The 23,610-nt window shown below is 43.0% G+C and overlaps 1 protein-coding gene across 6 annotated transcripts in view; it reads left to right on the forward strand.

Annotated features, from left to right (window-relative positions):
- The window catches only part of LOC132832846 (ras/Rap GTPase-activating protein SynGAP-like), a 617,922-nt gene that overhangs the window by 385,197 nt on the left and 209,115 nt on the right, over positions 1–23,610 (forward strand). The window lies entirely within an intron of this gene.

Consider the following 23,610-nt stretch of genomic DNA (forward strand, 5'->3'; position numbering starts at 1 on the left):
CATTTTCTGCTCCGATCTGGTGTCAGTGCACAGACTTGTGATCACCTACAACTAGTTCAAACTGAACTTAAGAGTCAAGGTTAAATTAAGGCAAGAGAAGGGCCATGCTCTTTGGGAACTGGGTCAACTGATCCCTTATCCCTTTCACCATCAGGTCAGATTTTTCTGAAGGTGCTGGGAATATGGTTTGGAGGGGCCAGGGAAGTGTACAAAATCTTGGGAGGAGTGTATCACCAAGGAGAGGCAAAAACCGGCTTACGGGAGCATTGCACCCTTTGCATTGTGGGTAGAACCCTGATTATCAGGTGTGAGATAAGCCTCAGTTTTGTTAGATATGCTTGTCTGGTCTATTTCTCGAGCCTGCATCACTGTAGTCACCTGAGCCATCTCCCACTTCATCTGGAGCTCAAAGATGGACCAGGTCCTCAGAGACACTACATGCAAAGCTCTGGATGTGTGGGGGAAGAATGTACCCAATGCTGCGCTCACTGTTTGTGTGGCTACATCAAGCTGTGCATAGACCCTCAGTACTCAGACACAAGTGTCACTATATCCTGAGGTTCTACCTGTCCTTGGTCTTTAAAAGGATAGGTCTTATCTTGATGCCATGGAATGGTCAAGTAGTTTACCATTCCATATCACCTGTCATATGTGGAAAAATCTGGAAAGAAAACTCCTTTGATCACAAGTCATTCAGGCAGTGGTCAGCATGAGACCCTTAACAAAAAGAAGAGGGCTGATCTTGTTGGGTGTTTCCCTGAGAAAACTTTCAAAGTCATTTGGCAGAATGCCTCATTGCCAGAACTTCCCACAAGCACCAAGGCATAGCTTGGTTGGTGGTGAGAAGGGCACTACCAATGAGATCCTGCATGTATGCCTGGACTGTCTCTGTCACCACACAATGGCCTCGAAATTGTCATGCAACTGATGCTGGAATGTGCCTATGCAAAGAAGATCGGGAGAGAGATGTACTGTTTTTTATTGAAATTCGTCCCAGGCAGCTCCGTGATGCAGGATTCTACTCTACGGTCTGTTCCTCACGGCATACACTGAATCAAACATCAACTGCGCTTGGAAGACCATCAATTCGGTGAAGGAAGATCATTGGTCTGCCTGAAACTTGTCAGTGCAAAGAACTGACTACAATTGAGTGTTACAGACTGATACATTCGAGGGTCCAGGACTACATGCTATGGAGTGCACTAAGGTTTGGGGCAGTTGCTGCCAAGGCATATTGGGGAAATACTGCTGTCTAAGGTGTTTCTGCTAGAATCCCTTGTCATCTCCAATGTATGTAAGAACATCCTTTTATAAATAAGAAATGCTTCAGGTTTTAGCAACTTCAGGGAATGTTAGGTTTCAGGTTTTTGTTTCAGATGAAAAGATTATTCAGAGCTGCTTTGGTACTTGAGTACCTCAAAGATTTTTTTTATTAAGAAAAATGACCACAACTGAACTGGACAAGCCATTTAAATACTGTGGCTAGAAGTGCAGGTCAGAGGCTGGAAATTCTATTGTGAGTATTTCAGCCCTTGTCTCCCCAGATTCTATCCACCAGCTACAAGGGACAAGTCGGGACTTCTGTTTCCACTTCATGAGTGTAACTCCAACAGCATGAAGTTTGACACCACCTACAACAAAGCAGCCCACTCGATATTGCACATCATTCTTCACCTTCAACATTCACTGCTTTCACTGGCGATACAAAGCGCACTGCAGCAACTCAACAAGGATCCTTCAACAACATCTACCAAACTCATGATCAGTAGCATCTAGAAGGACAAGGGTAGCAGGGGAGCAGCACCACCAGAGCGTACTCCTCCGAGCAATTCAAGATCCTGACTTGGAAATATATTGCTGTGTTTTCATTGTCAGTGGCTGAAAGGCTTGAGCTCGTTTCCTCACTGCACTACATTAAATGAACTGTAAGGGTTGAAGGCAGTTCACCACCACCGTATTGAGGATGCAATTGAGGAGCAATTCTAACACAGCCACTTCCTGAGAACCAATGAAAATTTGCAAAGATTGCATTATGGTTTTTCTTTTAAGGCTTTGCCCACCTGCATTGACACTTTTAGGAAGATATATTTTTCTTCAGTGCTGTACTTAAATTCCAGATAACTTTTACCAATAAAACAGTTTTTGGAGATCTTTGAAGATGACTATGGATGTTGTCCTAATATCCTTACCAATGGGCTTCTCTCAATAACATTGGAAGCCTGGGTTGAAGACATTTCAGTTGGTAGGATTTTGCTATATTCAAAATGGCTGCTGATATTATCTGCAAAAAAAAATTTCACTTCAAAGTAATTCACTCTTCACTGCCCACCTATTTTGTTTGTCTGTGTCATTTGAGTATTTCCAAAATGGAAACCAGACACACAACTGTCTTTTGTCAGTAATGAAAAATGTGTTGCTGGAAAAGCACAGCAGGTCAGGCAGCATCCAAGGAGCAGGAGAATTGACGTTTTGGGCATTAGCACTTCTTCAGGAATGAGGAGGGTATGCCAAGAGGCAAAGATGAAAGGTAGGGAGGAGGGACTTGGGGGAGGGGTGTTGTGAATGCAGTAGGTGGAAGGAGGTTAAGGTGAGGGTGATAGGCCAGAGAGAGGGTGGGGGCGGAGAGGTCGGGAAGAAGATTGCAGGTCAAGAAGGCGGTGCTGAGTCCGAGGGTTGGGACTGAGATAAGGTGGGGGGAGGGGAAATGAGAAAGCTGGAGAAACCTGTATTCTTCCCTTGTGGTTGGAGGGTTCTTAGACGGAAGATGAGGTACTCTTCCTCCAGGCTTCGTGTTGCTATGTTCTGGCGATGAAGGAGGCTAATAGCACACTTTCCCACCCAATTCTTGTCTAATGTTGTGTAGAATGAGCAGAGGGAATGCAACTATACCAGACCTCTTTCCCATCTTGCTTTTGACCAATTTAAACTTGACAAATGACCATAATCATAAGACCACAAGAAGCAGGAACAGGAGGAGAGTGTTAGGCACCTTGAGATACTCGCCCATTCAATAGGATCATGACTGACCATGCAAATGCAGAGTCAAATTGTGTTTTGTGTCTGGCATAGCATCTGGGTCTGTGTCAATGTTCTCTCTGATCTGTGCACACAGAGAATCTACACATATCATTTGGCGAACAGGCATGGTTGTTTTTTCATTCTGGAGTTGCTGCCATGCACAGATTGCACCAACAGGAAAAATGTAGGCAGAACCTACATCTGTGTGTACGCATATGGTTTATGTGAATGTTTATGTAAATGTGCACATTGTGTGTGTGTGTGTGTGTGTGTGTGTGTGTGTGTGTGTGTGTGTGTGTGTGTGTGTGTGTGTGTGTGTGTGTGTGTGTGTGTGATTAGCCAGGTACCTGCATTAAACTCACCTATTGGAACGGCAGACCTATTTAAAATTAGTGGCTAAAGTCTTTCTATGTACTTCAGTGCAGCTTTACAGGAGCTGTTTTTCACAGTTACTGTCTAACCCCATGCACACTGTCTATGTTTTCAAACAGAAGCCTTTCATACCATGCACCACTAATTTCAGCAATCAATGATATTAGTGACTCATCAAAGACTCCTTTTGACAGCACATTTCATACCCATAATCTCTCCCATCCAGAAGGACAAGAGCAGCATGGGCATGAGAGCACTATCACCTGCAAGTTCCCCTCCCAGCCATACAATATTCTGATTTGAACTGTATTGCTGTTCATTTAATGTCACTGGGTCAAGATCCTGGAAATCCCTTCCTAACAGCACTACACCTCAAGGACTCCAGGAGTTAAAGAAGGTGACTCATTGTCATCTTCTCAAAAAGTAATTAAAACTGGGTCAAACTATTGACCTCACTAGTAACACCCATATCCTACAAATTAGTTTTTAGAAACCCCAAGATCAATGGGTTCAACGCTATGCCGTATAGTTGGCAGCAGAGGAGGGCATGAAGGCAAGAATGAACTTGTCTCGAGGCCCACAAACAAGTCAAGGCAAATGGGCATGAACTTGATCAAGGGCCTGTTTTGTGAATGACACACGACAAAGATGGTGCGGACTGTTGAATATCTTTGGGCGATGATAAGGACAGGTCAGAGACTTGAGAAAAACAATACGCAAAGACCTGAAGAGTTACAGTGATGTCATTCCCTGCCCAATTTTTCATGTCCGAATATACATCAACTTGTCGTCCATCTCAAGGAATCTTGGGTTTAAAGATACACATAGCCCCTTTGACTTTACTCAGCATGTTGCTTTTATTTTATATGCTCCATCACACCTGATCTTGTCTCAATTTTTTACTTCCATTCAGCTTTTGTCTTTCCCATTCCTTTCCCCTTCCTTTACCTCATGCCCTTCCATTCTGTCTAAGACCAATACCTCACCCTGTGTATTCATCCCTCCACCATTCTGTGATCCCTTTCATTACCTTCACTCATGCTTCTCACTTCTCCCATTCTTTTTTAATTTCCTTTGTCCCTTGTGTCCTATCCTTTTAATACACATTGGTTGTTAAAGAAGAATTTCTCCTGCTTAAATTTTGTTCTCCTCACCTGCAGAATCAAATTCCTAGCACGAAGTAGTTGGAGAGAGTGGAGGAGTGGAAGTAGCGGCAGATTCTGCTGCCCTGCCTAAAGATTTTTGCTTTCAAGCTCAGCATTTGAATCATACAGGTTAGCACCTGAGTGAAAATAAGGACAGACAGGTATGAGCTGGCAGTTCAACCACGTGGTGCATTCAGACAAGTCGAGGCTCTTCATCGGATGTTGGATAGTAATCAGCTGCAGGAAGTGTAGCTTTGCTTTTCACTGTTTTGTTTATTTTCCTCCACACCTCTTAGCCTTGGGCACAGTGCATATTATACAACCTCTCTCCCTGTGAGATCAGCAAGGACCTTGAATTGAACCAGAGATTGGATATTTCCTGGTCTGTGCAATGCAGAAACACTGTTGGGTGAGAGGCTTCACAGAGTGACTCTGTAGAGTCACACATTAGGGTATGTAAGCCTGACGACATGGTTTTAATGTCTACCTACAGCAGTCTTATTTGTGTTGTGAGAAGGATACAATTTTTGAATTCTACCTTGTAAAGTATGTCACCTGTTCTGGGAGCTTACTCTGGGAGTGTTTGATGGGACAGTGTACAGGGAGCTTTTCTCTGTATCTAAACCTGTATTGTCCCTGCCCTAACAGTGACTTTTGAGACAGATGAAAAGAGCTTTACTTACAGTTTAGAAGAGTAGAGGAAGCTGTACTCTGTATCTGACCCTATGTTGTTCCTGTCCTGAGAGTGTTTGATGGGGAAAGTGTCAAAGGAACTTTGATTTCAGTTTAAATGACAAGAGAGAACTTTACACTTTGCCTAATTTGTGCTGTCTCTGTCCTGGGAGTGTGCAATGGGGTCAGTGCCAGGAGTGCTTTAGTTTCAGTTTACTTTTAGTTCAAAAGCATAGAGGAGCTTTTCTCTCTGTTTACTTTTATCTTAAAAGAGTAGAGAACATTTTACTTTCGGTTCAAAAGAGTAGAGAGAACTTTACTCTTTAGCTAATCTGTGGTGTGTGTGCCCTGGGACAGTGACGTGTGAGCTTTACTCTTTATCTAATTCCATGCTGTACCTGAAGTGGGAGTGTTTAATATGGAGAAGGCAGTTCAGGATTTAACAAAACTGTTGGTACTGAAACTTGGATGTCAAATTATAGTTAACCTGCCATTTTGCAGCAGTGTTTTATGACAAACAATCCAAAGTGTTTGGCATTTATAGCTCTTTGTTCCCCTGTCTCTGAACAAGTTACAAATCTTGTTTTCTGACCCAGAGTCTACAAAGAAGCTGCAGGTGAAGAAGATTAATTTGTAAAAGAGTCAGGTTTCATGATATTGTTATGCTTTTGATGTGTAGAATTGTCAGATCTGTAAATTCTACCTATATGGAACTGCAATAGCTGTGCTGAGAATAGAACTGGAATTGTACAGGTGCTGACCTGGTAAAGACAGCAGGCTTGTTAAGAAAGGGATTGAAAGGTTATTGGGCTGGCAGGAGTGAGAAGTAATCAGAGCAGCCCTGATCTTACTGAATGGCAGAGAAAGATCGTGGCACCAAATAGCCTACTCCTGCTCCTAATTGCTATGTCCTTGCGTAACGGACATTAGTGAATGAGTCTTTACAACAAGTGATGATAGTTACAAAGTCAACATTACTGAGGCTAGCTTTAACTTCACAATTTAATGAATTGGCTCAACTCCACGGGTTTCCATGATGGGCTTCAACCCTGTGCCCCCAGAGCATTAGCCTGAGGTCCCAGATTGCTTGTCCAATGACATTACCACTAAGCTATCTTCACCCCAGGAGAGGCACAATACACCAACATCCTATGTATGGTTGCTGTGATGGGCATTTCATCGCTAAATAAGACCCCCACCCCCCAACCCCCCCAATTACCCAGCCCGATGAATTGATAATGAGAGATTTTTAAAAGTTCTTTCATAGGACATGGACTGTTGGCCAACATTGCTCTTGTCCTTCCAGATAACCTTCTGAAGGAGAGGTAGTGTCATAGTCATAATGTAACTGGACTAGTATACAGAACCCTAGGCTCATGCTGTGGGGACACCGGTTAAATTCCGCTGGTGAAATTTTAGTTGAATTGTTTTTTAAAACTGGAAGTAAAAGACACACTAATGGTGACCATGTAACTTCGTTGACTGTCGTAAAAACCCATCTGGTTCAATAATATCATTTACTGTCATCCTTACCTGGTCTGGACTACATGTCACTCCAGACCCATAGCATTGCAATTGATTCTTAACAATCTTCTGAAATGGGCTAGCAAGCCACACAATGCAAGGGTAAATGCTGACTTTGCCAGTGAAGCTAAATCACATGGAGAAATAAAAAGAATGTTTGGAAGGTGCTCTGGCAAGAACCGTGGTGAGGTGCTGCGTTTCATCTTGCAGGTAGTACACACAGCTGCCACTGTGCATCAGTGATAGACAGACGATTAACCCTCAGAATACCTAGGGCGTTTTGCCCAGACTCACCTAGGTTAAATTGAGACTTAAAAGGCTACCACGAATTTGCCTCAGTTGGGAATCCATTTCCCCAGCATAGAAAACTGCAGAGAAAATTCAGAACTGGAGAGGGAGAGAAATAGGGAGAGGAAGAATGACAGGGGAGGATACAGTAATAGTGTATGGGAGGTGCTGCAAAACATGTTCCAGCTTTCAGCTTACTGCTTCATCACTAGGCTGAATCCAGGTTGCTGCTGCCCTCTTTAAATCTGTTCCAGTCTGAGTGCTGCGGAAATATACCTACCTGGGAATTGCCTGCGGCTATCTCTCTCATATCGATCTCCTGCTGACTATCTGCTTAACTTTCCATCTGGTGCCCTCTTTCATTCTGACTCCCATTGCCAGTTACCACCTTGCATCTGGCAGGATTTCGAATGATATCAAGTAGACTTCCAGTGACCTGTGTGATTGTGGTTAAAAGGCCCTTGGGTTGGGCATCTGTTGCATGTGCTCGAAAATGATGAACACAACAAAAGTTCAGCATTGACAGAATCATGGCTGCTTAGTCCCAGACCTATATTTTAAGATAGACAATGTGAGCACTCATAATGATACAACCTCATGCTATATCTTTGTATCTTTGAACCAGCAGTTTTGGGTCTGGATTCAAAATGGTTGGCAGGGTCCAGGTCCTGCCTGTTAATGTCCAACAAGACTTGGTGTTGTGTTGGCATTGATAGCGTTAGGTGCTGGGTATCAGTGTTTGGCTGAGTTGGGTGCTGGGCAGGCCTCAGAATTCATGAGGCCAGCAGGTGAATTCACCCCTGAAATCACCGAATCTTTTCGGAGAATTCAACCATGAGGGTAACCAATCAAGAGAATAGTTACTCCTGTAAATAACTGAAACGATTGTTGAGGAACTGCTCATCCAAATACAGCCTGGTGTGAGAGAAATATTCCGTGAGTGGAGGTGCATTCAGCAGTTAGGAAAACAAATTATGGGGCAGTTGAAATATGAAACATAGCTGCCTTTAGCCAGGGGCCAGGATTTTTGCCATGGTCTGTGCATTTGGCCGAGGGGCAGAGCTTTTGCTGAAGGTCAGGGCTTTTGCTGGAGGCTATAGGCCATGCCTTAGGCAGAGGCCAAAGCTGTCTGCCATGGAGGAGGTAGAAGAGGGGTGAGATGGAGCAGGGGAAGAAGGAAGCAGCAAAACGAATACATTCAGAAAGTGCTAGCGAAACTCAGCAGGTCTACCAGCATTTGTAGAGAGTGGAAAGCCTCATGTTTCAAGTCCAATATGGCTCCAAAAAGAGTCGCTGATCTCGCAATGTTAACTCTGTTTTTCTCTCTCATAGAAGCTGCCAGACTAGCTAAGTTTCTACAAAATTTTCTTTTGTAATTTCAGATCGTTACTTTAGCTTAAGCTTCATGAGGAGATGGTAATGGAGGAGAAAACTGCAAGAGGGGTGGTTGAGGAGGAGACTGAAATGAGAAGGAAGGTGTTAGCAGGTGGCTACAAGGAGATCATTGCAAGAGGAATCGGGGTGTAGGAGGCTAAAAGAGGGAGAAGAAAGCTGCAAAAGGGTCGTGGAAGAGGAAGAGGGTGAGATGAGTGGCAGAAGGACGTGACTTCAAGAGTGATAGAGAGGTTGGGGGAAGAGGAAGGCAGCAAAGAAGGAAAGGGTTTGAACTCGATAAATAAATACTCAACTAACCTGGAGTTGGAAAAACTTAAAATCACTGAGTTAATGAGCTCCTAAAAATGGATGTGAGATGCCAACTTTAAAGCCATTGAATTTTAGGGACAACCAAATGTGGAAAAATATATTGGCTGTTGTCAGTTACTAAATTCAAACCTGAGATTGAGACCATGGATGCAGCAAAAGGATCATAACTATCTTGTTAAAATATTCCGGTTTTGTGCATATGGGGTGGATGCGTGACCTCTCAAGTCTGTGGAAGGGGTGTTGAACTTGATGGTTGTTGGTGTGTACAAGTGTGTGTCAGTTATTTTGAGAAAATGTCTGTTGTTAACTTATGCCAGTTGTCTTATGCTAATTTAAACACTGGTATCAAGGAATTTAATGCTTTTCTTGAGCATTGTTATTTTGAAGTTCAATTGAATGTTGATAATCATTGAGGATATTATTGCATTCTTATAATTATTGTTGTGAGTTCAAATCCCTTTTATGTAAACTTACCTGCAGAAGGTATTGTTACTACATCACTGCATCACCTAACAGAAGAGTGAGGATGAAAAAAGACATACTGAGAAACAAAAAGTGCTTGAAAATCTGATAATGAAGAAGTAGGGCTCAAAGGAAATTTCAAATGAGCTTGAAAAAATTAAGTATATTGTGCCCTGGTGCTGGGTGTTGGCATCTGCAGTGTTGAGTGGTGTTTGTTCATGGGTGACAGTCTTGGGTGCTAACTGCATAGCCAAGCAGAATTTGGTGATAACATTGTCAAGTGATTGGAGTTGATGTCTGGCAGAGTTTGGTGGTAGGTTTTGAAGGCTAACAATGACTGGCAGAGTCTCAGAAGTTAGACCATAAGACATAGGAGCAGAAGTTAGGCCATTCAGGCCATTGAGTTTTGCTCTATCATTCAATCATGGCTAATATGTTTCTCAACCACATTCTCCTGCTTTCTCCCATAACCTTTGATGCCCTTGATACTCATGAAACTATCTATCTCAATCTTAAATATACTTAATGACCTGGTCTCCACAGACTTCTGTGGCAATGAAGTCCATAGATTCACCACTCTCTGGCTGAAGAAGTTTCTCCTTATGTCCATTCTTCCCTTTACTCTAACGCTCTGCCCTCAAGCCCTAGCAGGTTGTAAGTTTGCTCGCAGATCTGGTAGATTTGTCCTCAGATGTTCCGACCCCATGCTAGGTAACATCATCAGTGAGCCTCCGATGAAGCGCTGCTGTTTTGTCCCACCTGCTATTTATCTGTCTTGGTCTGTTGTGGTGGATGATATCACTTCCAGTTCTTTTTCTGAGAGGTTGGTACATGGGATCCAAATCGATATGTTTGTTAATGGAGTTCCCGTTTGAATTCCAGGCCTCTAGGAATTCCTGTGCATCCCTTTGTTTAGCCTGTCCCAGGATGGATATATTGTTCCAGTTGAACTGGAGTCGCTCTTTGTCTGTGTGTATGGATATTAGTGATAGTTGGTCATGTCTTTTGGTGGCTAGTTAGTGCTCATGTATCCTGGTGGCTAGTTTCCTCCCCATCTGTCCAATGTATTATTAGCTGCAGTCCTTGCAGGGGATTTTGTATATGACGTTTGTTCTGTTGGTTGTTAGTACGGGATCCTTTAAATTTATCCGGAGCTGTTTCAGTGTAGTGGTAGGTTTGTGTGCTACCATGATTCCCAGGGGCCAGAGTAGAGATGATATCTTTAATGTATGGCAGGGTGGCTAGAGTTTCTGTGCGTATTGTGTTTTTTTGTTTAGGTCTTTGTGTAGGATTCGGCAGACTGCACTTATCGGGTACTCTGTGTTTCTGAATGCATTGTACAGTGTATTCAGGAACAATGGGTACCCGTTAAGCGCAGTCCATCAATTCCTACACAACAGACCTAAACAAGAAGACACAACAAGCACAGAAAACTCTAGCCACCTTGCCATACATTAAAGTCATCTCGGAGATGATGACCAGACTACTCCAGCCCCTAGGCATCATGGTAGCATACAAACCTACCACCACACTAAAACAGCTCCTGATTAATTTAAGGGACCCTCTACCAACAGTCAGCAGAATGAACATCATATACAAAATCCCCTGCAAGGACTGCACCACACATTACATTGGACAAATGGGCAGGAAACTAGCCACCAGGATACATGAGTACAAACCAGCCACCAAAAGACATGACTATCAGTAGTATCTATACACACAGACAAAGAGGGATACCAGTTTGACTGAGATAATACCTCCATCCTGGGACAGGCTAAACAAAAACATGTGTGGGAATTCCTAGAGGCCTGGGATTCAAACCGGAATTCCATTAACAAACATATCGATTTGGACCCCATTTACCAACCGCTCAGACAAAGAACTGGAAATGATATAATCCACCACAACAGACCAAAACAGATAAATAGCAAGTGGGACAGAACACCAGTGCTTCATCAGAGGCCGACTGATGATATTACCTAGCAAGGTGAAGAAACTTTTGAGAATAAATCTACCAACTCAGCAAGCAAACTTACAACCTTATCCACAACCTGAGCTACAAATCTTCTCCAAAATCACAAGGCCATTCGGTATTCTATATGTTTCAATTAGATATCCCGTCATCCTACTAAACTCTATCAAGTATAAACCCAAAGTCCACAAACTTTCCTCATATGTTAAACTTTTCATTCCAGGGGCCATTCTCGGGAACCTCCTCTGAACATGCTCTAGAGCCAGTACATCCTTCCTGAGATATGGGGCTCAAAACTGCACACAATACTCCAAATGTGCCATATCAAGCCGCAGAAGTACATCCCTGCTTTTATATTTCAAGTCCTCTCAAAATAAATGCCAACATTGTGTATGCCTTCCTAACTACCGACTCAACCTACAAGTTTACTTTGACAAATACTGGACTAGAACTCCCAAGTCCCTTTGCACTTCAGACTTCTGAATTTTCTCTCCATTTAGAAAATAGTCCATGCCTTTATTCTTCCTACCAAAGTAAATGACCTCACACTTTGCCATGTTGAACTCTATCTGCCAGTTCTTTGCCCACTCTCCTAACCTGTCCAAATCCTCTGTAGCCTCCCTGCCTCCTCAATGCTACCTGTCCCTCTACCTATCTATGTATCATCTGCAAACTTAGCCAGAGTGCGCTTAGTTCCTTCATTTAGATCATGAATGCATAAAGTGAAAAGTTGTGGTCCCAACATTGAGCCTTGCAGACCATCACTTGTCACCAGCTGTCACCCTGAGAAGGACCCTTTTATCCCCACTCTCCGCTTTCTGCCGGACAGCCAGGCTTCTATCCATGCTAGCACCTTTCCTCTGACACCATGGGCCCTTATTTTACTCAGTAGCTTTTGTGCAGCACCTTGTCAAAGGCCTTCTTGAAGTCCAGGTAGGTAATATCCATCAGCTCTCCTTGGTCTAACTTGCTCGCTACCCTCAACGAATTGTAACAGATTTGTCAGGCATGACCTCCCATTGATTAAACCCTGCTTTCTTTGCCCTATTTTATCACACACTTTCAAATATTCAGAAATCTCATCCTTCACAATGGATTCCAGAATCTTACCCATGACGGAAATTAGGCTAATCGGTCTATAATTTTCTGTCTTTTCCCTTACTTCATTTTTAAATGGGCTGTTATACTAGCAATTTTCCAGTCCTCTGGGACCCTCCCTGATTCTAGCGATTCCTGAAAGATCACACTATTGCCTTCACTATCTCTTCAGCTATTTCCCTTTGAACTCTGGTCCAAGTGATTAATTCACCTTCAGGCCATTCAGTTTTTCTAGCATCTTCTCCTTGGTGATGGCCACCAAACTCAACTCTGCCCCCCTCACTCTCTTGAATTTTTGGGATATTGCTTATGTCTATCACCATGAAGACTGATGTGAAGTAACTATTCAGTTCCTCAGCCGTTTCCTTGCTCCCACTACTATCTCTTCACTGTCATTTTCCTGTGGCCCAATGTCTATTTTTGCCTCTCTTTTGCCCTTTAAATATCTAAAGAAATTCTTATAGTGTTCCTTCATATTACTGGCTAGCTTACCCTAATATTTAATTTTCTCTCTCCTTATTTCTTTTTTTGTGGCCCTCTGTAGGTGTGTGTAAGCTTCCCAATCCTCTGGTTTCCCACTGCCCTTTGCCACATTATATGCTTTCTGTTTTGCTTTTATGCTATCCCTGATTTCCCTAGTCAGCCATGGTTGCCTCATCCTCCCTGAGCCATGCTTCATTTTCCTCAGGATGAATCTCTGCTCTGTCTCCTGAATTACTCCCAGAAACTCCTGCCATTGCTTTTCCATCATCTTACCTACTAGACTCCTCTCCCTGTCAATTCTACCCAGCTCCCCTCTTATACCTCTGCAGTTTCCTTTATTCAGCTGTAATACCGTTACCTCTAATTCTATCTTTTCCCACTCCAAATGCAAAGATAATTCATTCTATTATGATCACTGTCTCCTAAGGGTTCCTTCACCTAAAGCTCCCTTATCAAGTCTGCCTCATTGCACAACACTAAATCCAGTATGACCTGTTCCTTTGTGAGCTCCATCATAAGCTGCTCCAAAAAGCCATCTTGTAGACATTCCACAAATGTTTTTTCTTGCAATCCACTACCAACCTGATTTTCCCAGTCCACGTGCATATTGAAATCCGCTGTGATCACTGTAATTTTGCCTTTCCTACACTTCTTTTCTATATTCTGGTGTATCTTGCGCCCCAGCTCCTGATTACTATTTGGAGGCCTGTATATAATTCCAACTTTTTTTTTATCTTTGCTGTTCTTCAATTCTACTCACACAGATTCTATACCATCTGACCCGATTACATTTGTTACTATTGATTTACTTTCATTTCTTATCATAAGGGAACACCACCCCTTCTACCCACCTTCCTATGTTTTCCATAGTATGTATATCCTTGAATATTCAGCTCCCAATCCTGAGCCCCTTTCAGCCATGTCTCTGTAATGCCCACCACGTTAAACCTGCCAATTTCGATCTGTGCCACAAGCTCATTTATCTTAATCCTTCTCCTGCGTGCATTCAGATATAACACCTTCAGTGCTGTATTAACTGTCCCTCGTCTCATTGCCATTTGTTTGTCCAGTGTGCTTGAAGTTTGATTGCTAACCCTCTCCATACACTGTGTCCTGCATTGATATCTGGTGGTATCAGTTGCTCAAAGTTGGTGTCTGGTAGTTTTGTGTGGTGAGCATTAGTGTCCAGCAGAATCAGGTGGTGGGTGTTAGAGGCTGGTAGTGTTGGTTAGTGGATGCTGAAGGTTTGCAATGTGGGTAGTGAGTGTTGAAGGCTGGTGGTGTGGAGTTCTGGATGTTGCTGTGAGACAGATTTGGGCATTAGGTGTTGAAGGCTGGCAATTTGGGACACAGAGTGTCCAGTGGTATTGGAGTTTTGAATGCTGGCAGTGTCTTGGAGGTGGTGGGTCTTGGAGGCTGGCAGTGGTTGGTACCCGGTGTTGGAAGCTGGTATTCATGGGTGGTGGGTGTTGAAATGTGGCAATGTCACCTTTTGGATGATGAAAGGTAGCAGTATCAGGTGATGGGTTCTGATACTGGCAATATCAGGTAGGTGGTTGTTGGAGACTGGCATTGATGAGTGTTGGCTGTTGAAATGTGGCAATGTCACCTTTTGGATGATGATAGGTGGCAGTATCAAGTGATAGGTGCTGATACTGACAGTGTCAGGTGGGTGGTTGATGGAGACTGGCATTGACAAGTGTTGGGTGTTGAAATGTGGCAGTGTCAGGTTTTGGGTGTCAACGACTGGCAATGTCAGGTGGGTGGTGTTGATACTGGCAGTATCAGATGATAGATGTTGAAGTATGACAGTGTCAGCCTTTGCATATTTAAGGCTGGCAGAGTCAGGTAGTGTCGGGTGTTGCATATTGAAAGCAGGCAGTGTCAGCTCATGCAGACAGGTTGTGCCTTACCTGTGGTTTTGACTTTTTGACAAGGACACCTACACCCCTTTATACATTTGCACTTTCCAACCTCGTACTATTTAAGAAATTCTCTGCACATCTGTTTTCCCCTATAAAAATGGATAATCTCACATTTTTCAACAATGTACTCCATCTGCTCTGTTCTTGTCCATTCACTAAACCTATCCAACATTCCTGAAACCACTTTACATCTTTCTCACCACAAACATTCCCACTTAGCTTTGTATTATCTGCAAATTTTGAAATGTTATGTTTGTCCCCACCTTCAAATCGTTAATATGTATTAGATTAGATTACTTACAGTGTGGAAACAGGCCCTTCGGCCCAACAAGTCCACACCGACCCGCCGAAGCGAAACCCACCCATACCCCTACATTTACCCCATTACCTAACACTACGGGCAATTTAGCATGGCCAATTCACCTGACCCGCACATCTTTGGACTGTGGGAGGAAACCGGAGCACCCGGAGGAAACCCACGCAGACACGGGGAGAACGTGCAAACTCCACACAGTCAGTCACCTGAGTCGGGAATTGAACCCGGGTCTCAGGCGCTGTGAGACAGCAGTGCTAACCACTGTGCCACCGTGCCATTGTGAACAGCTCAGCCCAAGATTTATTTTTGCAATGTCCAACTAGTCACAGCCAGCAAATGGGAGAACGAACATTTATTCCTACTCTGTCTATTGCCAATTATCAATCATTGCCAATCATTTTTAACAAGTTAACCTGACCTCAGTAGTTGGTAGGATTGGGGCCCTGTAAAGAAGGATGTCATAATTGTGGGTATGTTTGCCGAGCTGGGAAGTTGATTTGCAGACATTTCATCCCCTGTCTTGTGACATCTTCATTGCTTTGGAGCCTCCTATGAAGTGCTGCTATTCTGTCTCTTGTAGAATTTATTTGGTTCCCTTCCTGCTGCTTCTGGTTAATCATTGTAGTGCCCGATATATTGGGTCTAGATCTATGTGCCTGTTGATGGAGTGTGGACGAGTGCCATGCTTCTAAAAATTCTCTGGCTGTCGTCTGTTTAGCTTGTTCTATGATCGTTGTGTTGTCCCAGTCAAATTTGTGGTCCTTGTCATCTGTATGTATGGTTACTAGGTCGTAGTATTTAGGAGCTAGTTGGTGTTCCTTGCGAGTTGTCTGCCTGTTTGTTCTATATAATGTTTCATGCAGTCTTTGCATGGAACCTTATAACTGCATTTGTCTTGCACATGATGGGTGTAGGGTCTTTTGTTCTGGTGAGTTGTTGCCTAAGCGCGGCTGTTGGGTTATGGGCTGTCATGAGTCAGTGGTCGGACAAATCTGGCTGTCAGTTCCAAGACATGGTAACGTGGCTAGTGAGTTAGGTTGGGGCATGTCCTCATCACATGGTTTGTCTGTTAGGCATCTGTGGATGAAATTGCAGGGAGATTCATTCTTGGCAAATGCTCTGTAGATGCGTTCTTTTTCCCTTCATAGGTCTGGAGTGCTGCAATGTGTTGTAGCCCTTTTGAACAGGGTCCTAATCTAGCTTCCCTTGTATGTATTTAGGTGGTTGCTGTGGTAGGTCAGAATTTGGTCAGTGTGTGTGGCTTTCCTGCACACTTTCATGGTGCATTCGCAGATTGGTGTTCTTTCTTCCATCAAATCCAGGAATGGGAGTTGATTGTTCATTTCTTCCTCTCTTGTAAATCTGATCGCTGTGGACATGGTGTTAATGATGCAGTGTGTGTTCTCAATTCCTGTTCCCTTAAAGATAACAAAAGTGTTGTGCACGTATCTGAACCAGAGCCACCTGCATCCATGAACACCAACCAGCCATGACCAGCTGTATCTAGTAGCCACACACACAGATGACAGAGACCACAAATTCACCTGAGACAACACAATGATCATAGGACAAGCTAAACGGAGGACAGGTAGAGAAGCATAACACTCATCCATAAACACCATCAACAAGCAATATACCAGTTACTACAATAATCGACTGGAACCAGCAACTGGAAGCAACAGGAACAGAAACAAATAAATTCCAGAAGAGACAATACACCAATGCTTCACAAGAGGCTTCAAAGCAGTGAAGTTCTCACCTAGACAGGGGATGAAATTTCTGCAAATCAGCTTCCCAGTTTGGCAAACATACGCACAACTATGACAACTGATATCTGAGCTACAAATCTTTTTGGAAACCTTGAAAAGAAGGATGTGCTGGACCCACAGGAGGGTTTGTCATATGAAGACTAGTTGAGGATTATGGGCTTTTACTGAATGGAGTTCAAGAGAATGAGGAGGGATCTCATTAAATGGTAGTGAGAGGCCTGGATAGAATGGAGGTGGAGCAGATGTTTCCACTAGTTGGAGAGGCTAGGACCCAAGGGCACAGCCTCAGAGTGATTATAACTGAGATAAGGAGAAGTGAATTCAATCAGATGGTGTGAATCTGTGGAACTCATGGACACAGAAAGCTGTGGAGGCCAAGTCACTGAATATCTTTAGACGGAGGTAGCTTCTTGATTAGTATTGGGATCAAAGACTATGGTGAGAAGGCTGGAGAATGGGATTGAATGGTGAGACAGATTTGATGGACTGAATTCCTAATTGTGCTCCTGTATTTTATGGTCTTAATACATAACTTCGTATCCCATGTGTTTCAGTATTTCTAACCATGCTGCAATGGGGAATTTTATCAAAAGCCTTCTGAAAATCTACGTATACTACAGCCTCCAACTCAATTTTGTTAGTAGCTTCTTCGAACAAAATTCCAACAAGTTTGTCAAAGACAATTTCTCATTTGCAAATCTATATTCATTATGCCACTAGTCTTTGGTGACCTGTTAATAGTTCCAATCAATATTTGGTGTCCCTTGCCATTTCTTAGTTTGAACCAACCAGATTCCATACATTGTTTTTCCAATCTGAGATCCTCCCTTACTAATGTGCTGATTACATCCTTTATTGTAACTCCAGCTTCTCCCAGTGTCGTGGGACACCCACACTAACCAAACCCACTGCCCCATGGCCGAACACTTCAACTTCCCCTCTCACTCCGCCAAGGACATGCAGGTCCTGGGTCTCCTCCATCACCACACCCTAACCATCCGGTGCCTGGAGGAAGAACGCTTCATCATCCACCTTGGGACCCTCCAACCCCAGGGCATCAATGTGAATTTCACCAGTTTCCTCATTATCCTCCCCTCCAACCTTATCCCAGTTCCAACCTTCCAACTCGACACCACCCTCATGATCTGTTCTACCTGTCTATCTTCCTTCCCACCTATCAACCCCATCTTCTTCTCTGGCCTATCACCATACCCCACCTCCATCCACCTATTGCACACCCAGCTACCTTCCCCCCTGCCCCACCCCCTCTAATTTATCTCACCACCCCTCAGCTCAAAGCCTCATTCCTGATTAAAGGCTCTTGCCCAAAACCTCGATTCTCCTGCTCCTCGCATGCTGTCTGACCGGCTGTGCTTTTCCAGCACCCCACTCTCGACTCCAGAAAAGACCTCACCAACATCCTGTACAACCCTAACATTATGTCCAACTCCTGTACTCAAAGGTCCGAGCAGTTAAGGCAAGCGTGCTAACCAACCTGTCTATCTGTGACACAAATTTCCAAGAATTATATACCTGAACTTCAAGGTCTCTCTGAGCTACAATGCTACGTGGGACCCTACCATTAACTGTATAAGTCCTGCCCTTGTTTGTTTTATCAAAACTCAAAACCTCACATTTATCCAAATTAAACTCCATCTGCCACTCCTCAGCCCATTGACCCAAATGATCGAGATCTCTTTGTAATCTGAGATAACCTTGTTCATTGTCACTATTTTGCCAATTTTGGTGTCATCTGCAAACTTACTAACCATTCCTCATATTCTCATTCAAATCATTTATATAAATGACAAACAAAAGTGAACCTAGTACTGATCCCTGTGGAATATCACTAGATATCTAGAAACTTCCTCGATGAATGACTGTAAAAGGCTATATGGTATCTTACAGATGATCTATGTCTTGATTCCTATTGTAATATTGGACTTTACAATCTGGAGTCGAAATAGTGAAGAGAAGCAGAACAGACAGTAGCAAATGAATACTGATTTATCAACTGGGTGTCCCAGTGTTATTCTGGCCTCTCCACTATGTGTCCCACTGTTGTACTAGCTTCTGCACAAGATGTCTCAGTGTAGCGCTGGTCTCTCCACTGAGTGTCCTTATGTTATACAGGTCTCTCTACTTGGTGTAAAAAGTTGAAAATGTGTTGCTGGTTAAAGCACAGCAGGTCAGGCAGCATCCAAGGAATAGGCAATTCGACGTTTCGGGCATAAGCCCTTCATCAGGAATGAGGAGAGGGTGCCAGGCAGGTGTCCCAAAATTGCACTGATCTCTCCACTGGTTATTCCAAATGTTGTACTGGCTGTTTCACTGGGGCATCCAATGTTGCACTTGTTTCTCCACTAAGTATCTCAGTGTTGCATTAGATTCACTGAATTTCCACCAGTGGCAACTGAAAATATATTGGAGATATAACACTTCAAAAGATGCAAAACACAACTGTAGCGAGGTAAAGAGAGCAGTGGTGATTAGGATGGATGTTTTTCATTGTGGGGTAAGGAGAAGTCCATTCCCACTTTTATTGACCTCACATTCAGGTCAGTAATTTCCCTTGATTATAGCTGTGCTTCTCTAAGTATGTTTAATGTTAGGGCTCACTTAGCGTTTAAGGGCGTTTAAGCATAATTTCTCCTCTGGTTCACAGTGATACCTTTTGTATAAATACAGTGAACAATTGAATATACAGAAGAGTTTATTGATTTCTAATATGTATTCAGCTCAGCTTGATGAAGTGGCTTTGAATTTCAGTTAAACCTGTTGGACTATAACCTGGTGTTGTGTGATTTTTAGCTTTGTACACCCCAGTCCAACACCGTCATCTCCAAATCTTGAATTTCTTGTTTTGCCTTTTAATCACTCTGAAAAAAAAATTGAAAATGATGCTCTTTTTGGCAAGAATCTTTGATATCAGCCAAATAAAATGTCACAGTTGAAACCTCATGACGTACTGTTCTGTTCCTGAATCCCTTGAAAACAGCCCATTGATGTAAACAGTTCTGGCTGTTTACTCTGAAAGCACTTCACTCAAACAAAAGTTTCCTGACTTAACAGTTTGTGGATCCTTTGGGAAGATAGGCATTGTTCACCATTATCTTTCTACACTATACAGTTAATGGATGATATAAATAACTTTGTTACTCTACCCATAAAAAGCAGAAGAGTAGCCATACCTCTCTCCCACAACTCAGAAAACTCGTTCTGTTTATACTCAGTAACATCTGTTGCTTCTAAGATTTGAGTGAGTTCAGTTATTAACTCTTAACTCCCCAAAATGCTCAAGATCACAGTTCTTCAGGAAAACCAACAATGGTGGGAATGGCCAACTAATTTGGAGACGGTATTTCAGAGACATAAGGTTCCTTTATGAGAGTTTGAGGAGATTGGGTCTGCATTCTCTAGAGTTTGAACATGAGAAGAGGTCTCATTGAAACTTACAAACTTAGGTATTTTCCGCGGCTGATGTTGAGAATCAGGATTGGGTGGAGAGATACTCATTTGAAACTAAAGTGAGGGATTTTTAAATTTACTAAAGTAAATTTTTGAATTTTCCTACCCCAGAAGGCTGTAGAAGCTCAGCCATTTGGCATATTCAAGAAAAATTTGTGGCTACTAATGATTAACAGAATATTGAAAAAGTGCATCGAGGTAGATGAAGACTGATGTGTTTGAAGGTGGAACAGTTTATGGGCCAAATAACCTACGTTTTCTCCACTATCCTATGTTCCATTAAGAACCTGAAGATATATTTTTAATGTGGCAAATGTAATCTCTGATTTTTATCATGATTGAGTGTAGTAGGCTGCACATTCCTGGCTGGAAGTGCACATGCAAACATCCTGCCTGCCATTTTAAAGCTTCAGTAAGTCACAGAGCACCTGAGAAGCATAAAAAATCCCAGTCTATACTACTGTCTGCAAATGCGGTTAGTCTCACTTCCGGGCCCGTTCTTTCCCATGACCCTTCAAACTTTCTCTCTTTAGGAGTTCATTCTTTGTAAGCCACAATTAAGTCTGCCTCCAGTACCTTCTCAGATAATACAACCCAGATCCTAACTATTCTTCATGTGGACTTTACTTACCTTAAATCATTGGTCCATGATGCTTTTGTCAGTTGGTAATATATGATCTTTATTACTAATAACCACGTAGAACTTGAAGATAGAGAAAACTGAATGTTGTGCTTAATTGACACAATTAATTCCCTACAGCGAGAAGACTCACTTCCAAATTATAAGACTAGGTTTTTCAACCCTTATAGAAGCCAGCTAAGGTGGTCTGGCAAAGCTATCTATGCAAGATAATAATATTGAAAGTGGCAAGCTAAATGTAAGATGATAAATGGACTGGGAGGAGACTTGCATATAAATATAAGCTTCAGGACAGAATAATTGGAGTCAATGGGCTATTTGTGTACTATAAATCTGAGGCAAAGGACGCATTCCAAGCATAAGATCAAATAAACCCTGAATTATAAGGCCAGCTGCTCATTTGGCTTTTATTCCCTTGGGTATCAAACATTAAGTGTTGATCAAAATGAAATATGTGAGATAGTTAATTGAATATACCTGTGACCAGCAGTGTTCCATAAAGATCGGAGGTGGGTCCACTGCTTTTCATCATTTGTATAAATGATTAGGATGTGAATATAGGAAGAATGGTATCTAAGTTTGCAGATGACACCAAAATTGGTGGTGTAGTGGACAGCCAAGAAGGTTACCTTAGAGTACAATGGGGCCTCGATCAGATGGGCCAACGAGTGGCAGATGGAGTTTAACTTAGATAAATGTGAGGTGCTGTATTTTGGAAAGGCAAATGGGAGCAGGACTTACGCACTTAATGGTAAGGTGCTGGGGACTGTTGCTGAACAAAGAGACCTTGGAGTGCAGGTTCATAGTTCCTTGGAAGTGGAGTCACAGGGAGACTGGATAGTGAAGAAGGTGTTTGATATGCTTGCCTTTATTGGTCAGTGTATTGAGTATAGGAGTTGGGTGGTCATGTTATGGCTGTTTAGGACATTGGTTGAGCTACTTCTGGAATACTGTATTCAATTTTGGTCTCTCTGCTACAGGAAGGATTGTATGAAACTTGAAAGGGTTCAGAAAAGATTTACAAAAATGTTGCCAAGATAGGACGGTCTGAGCTATAATAAGAGACAGAATGGGCTGGGGCTATTTTCCCCTCAAACATCAGAGGCTGAGGGGTAAACGTATAGAGGTTTACAAAATCATGGCATAGATAGGGTAAACAGACAAGGTCTTTTCCCCAGGATGGGGGAGTCCAAAACTAGAGGGCAAGGGTTAAGGTGAGAGGGGAAAGATTTAAAAGCGACCTAAGGGGCAACATTTTCATGCAAACAGTGGTGACTGTAATGAGCGTGTATGGAACGAGATAACTGAGGAAGTGGTGGAGGCTGGTACAATTACAACATTTAAAAGTCATCTGGATGGATACATGAAGAGGAAAGGTTTAGCGGGATATGAGCTAAATGCTGGCAAATGGGACTAGATTAAATCATCTGGACAGCATGGACAAGTTAGATAAGTTGGCCTGAAGGGTCTGTTTCCATTCAGCACAGTTCTATATGTCTGTGACTCTATTAGAATAACTAGGGTATAAAGACAGAAAAGTGGTGGGTGGAGTCCCGAGCAAGAAAATATAACCTTAAATTTAGAACTTGCTTGGCCTTCTCAGGAAGCATTCCATCACAGAAAGGATACTGGAGATCTGGAATCCACCTCCCCAAAATACTATTGGGATCAGGAAGTCCGTGGAAATTTTCAAAACTGAGGTCGCTAAGTTTTTCTTTTGGGCAGTGGTGACATCGTGGTAATGCCACTGAAACAGTACCCAGAGGCTAGGCCAAGCACTGGAGGCCATGGCATCTGGTGGGAATTAACTGGAATTTTAAAATCTGGAATATTAAGGAAAAACCTATCAACATTATTTGTAAAAAAACATATCTGGCTTGCTTATTTCCTTGAGGGAAAGAAACTAGATTAGATTACTTACAGTGTGGAAACAGGCCCTTCGGCCCAACAAGTCCACACCAACCCGCCGAAGCGAAACCCTTACATAACACTGTGGGCAATTTAGCATAGCCAATTCACCTGACCCGCACATCTTTGGACTGTGGGAGGAAACCGGAGCACCCGGAGGAAACCCACGCAGACACGGGGAGAACGTGCAAACTCCACACAGTTAGTCGCCTGAGTCGGGAATTGAACCTGGGTCTCTGGCGCTGTGAGGCAGCAATGCTAACCACTGTGCCACCGTGCTGCCCACTAATCTGCTGTCTTTACTCAGTCTTGTCCATGTGTGACTCCAGATCCATAGCAATGTGGTTAATTTCCAATTGGATTCTGAAATCCTTGTGTCATGGTAATTAGGAATGGACAGTAAATACTGACCTTGCCAACGATGCAAGAATGATAGGTTGATAGAAATAAGATGGATGAGCTTGAGGCTCTTTGGAAATTGGCAGATACGATATTGTGGGGATAACTGAGATGTGGCTTCAAGTGGACAGGGCCTGGGAAATGAATATTCAAGGCTACATGTGCTGTCGTAAGGATCGACTGACGGGCAGAGGGGGTGGGTTGGCCATGTTGGTAAGGGATGATATTCAGTCCCTTGCGCGGGGGGCCTGGAATCAGGGGATATAGAGTCAGTGTAAATAGAGCTGAGAAATACAAAGGGTAAAAAGACCCGCTTGGGAGTTATCTACAGGCCCCCAAACAGTAGTCTGGATGTCGGATATAAGTCGAATCAGGAGCTGAAATTGGCCTGTCACAAAGATGTTACTACAGTTGTTATGGGGGATTTCACCATGCAGGTAGACTTGG

Source organism: Hemiscyllium ocellatum, chromosome 35, assembly GCF_020745735.1.
Source record: "Hemiscyllium ocellatum isolate sHemOce1 chromosome 35, sHemOce1.pat.X.cur, whole genome shotgun sequence".
NCBI lineage: Eukaryota > Metazoa > Chordata > Chondrichthyes > Orectolobiformes > Hemiscylliidae > Hemiscyllium > Hemiscyllium ocellatum.